The sequence below is a fragment of the Mesocricetus auratus genome, unplaced genomic scaffold (assembly GCF_017639785.1).
Source record: "Mesocricetus auratus isolate SY011 unplaced genomic scaffold, BCM_Maur_2.0 Super-Scaffold_100018, whole genome shotgun sequence".
Classification (NCBI taxonomy): Eukaryota; Metazoa; Chordata; class Mammalia; order Rodentia; family Cricetidae; genus Mesocricetus; species Mesocricetus auratus.
In genome coordinates, this window is record NW_024429199.1 from 50,314,336 (window position 1) to 50,316,153 (window position 1,818).

The 1,818-nt window shown below is 41.9% G+C and overlaps 1 pseudogene; it reads right to left on the minus strand.

The window, feature by feature from the left end:
- Positions 1 to 994: 994 nt before the first annotated feature.
- Positions 995 to 1,607, minus strand: LOC121132849 (annotated as a pseudogene).
- Between the last annotated feature and the right edge of the window lie 211 nt (positions 1,608 to 1,818).

Here is a 1,818-nt window from a genome sequence, read left to right on the forward strand (position 1 = left end):
TCCTCAGGAAGAGCCCCAAATGTTCTTAAGCACTGAGCCACCCCATCCCCTTTGTCTGTAACTCCAGTTTCAAGGGATTTGATGCATTCTTCTGGCCTTTATGGGCACAGGCAAGAAAGTAGCGCACGGGTATACACACAGGCAAAACACCCATATACATAAACCAATTTTAAAAATTTAAAGTCACATTGGTCTTTCAGAAATATATATAGGTAGTGGGACTATAACAACATGTACTAAAGCATCCTGTCAGAACACCAATAAATCATAACTAGCAAAACAGCCTTCAATAGTTAAATAAGATTTTTTTGGGGGGCATTACATTTAAATTGTGCTATAGAATAATACTTACACGCAACAGAATCTTTCGTTATATCACCCAACAATTTTATAGTGAACCCAGCCTTTTGTCACACTCCATAGGAATTACTGCAATTAAAGTTACTTGAGGGTCTAGGATATAGCTCCACTGATACCTTGCTGTCCCAGGAATGTGTGTAGTCCTGGGTTTAGTTCCCAGCTCCTCATATGCCAGGTGTGATGGTGCATACCTAATCCCAGTACCTAGGAGGTCGAAGCAGAAAGTTTGGAAGTAAATATATAGGTAAATTTATTTTATATAAAATGAACAGTCGTGTTATTCTAGTACAAATTCATTTGATTTCTTGACATTTAAATGATGATGCAGTCTGGGCAGTGGTGACGCACATGCCTTTAATCCCAGCACTGTGGAGGCAGAGGCAGGTGGATCTCTGTGAGTTCAAGGCCAGTCTGGTCTTCAAAGAGAATTCTAGGACAGCCTCCATAGCCACAGAGAAAACCTGTCTCGAAAAACAAAAACAAACAAAACAAAACAAAAAAGAATGATGCAGTACTCGGAGAGACCTTCCTTTTTTTTACTCAAATTATTTATCTGAAAGTATTTACAAAATACCCATTGAATATGTGATGCCAATGACTTTTTTATTTTATTTTATTTTATTTTATTTTTTTTTACTTTTATCTGCATTTATTTTATGCTCAATTTATTCCCGTGCCATAAGTTTCTGCTTCTTCAGTTTCTTCTGGGATATCTTTTTCTTCTGTGCAACCTCCTCTTCTGGCTTTGGAACAATCTGTTCCTTTTCCGTGAGGATCATCTCGATGTGGCAGGGGGAGCTCACGTATCGGTTAATCAGGCCGTGAGCTCTGTAAGTTCATCGACGCATCTTAGGTGCTTTGTTCACCTGGATGTGCTCGATGACCAGAGAATCTACGTCTAGACCCTTAAGCTCAGCATTACTCTCTGCATTTTTAAGCATGTGCAGCAAAAATTCAGCACTCTTTTTTGGCCACCGACCCTGTGTCCAGCCCCACCGTTTGGCCTGGGTGCACCTGCCGACTCCACCATTGTACTGCCGGAACAGCACACATTGCTTCTTCAAAGTGCCATCTTTCAGGTATTTGGTGGCTTTTCGGATGTGCATACCCTTGATGGCCTGGGCAGTTTCACGGGTATTCTTAAAGTGAACCCGGAGATTTGAACCTCTTGACTTGAATGATTTTGTAGGGTTTTCCGGGTCGAGAGAGTAGCGAACCATCTTCGCAGGTTACCTCAGGTCGCTTACAGGAAGAGCGACTTTTTTATTTTTTATTTATTTATTGTGTATACAGTCTTCTGCCTGCGTGCTAGCAGAAGGCACCAGATCTCATTCAAGGTGATTGTGAGCCACCATGTGGTTGCTGGGAATTGAACTCAGGACCTCTGGAAGAACAGTCAGTGCTCCTCACCGCCGAGCCATCTCTCCGGCCCGATGCCAATGACTTTGAGTGGAAATA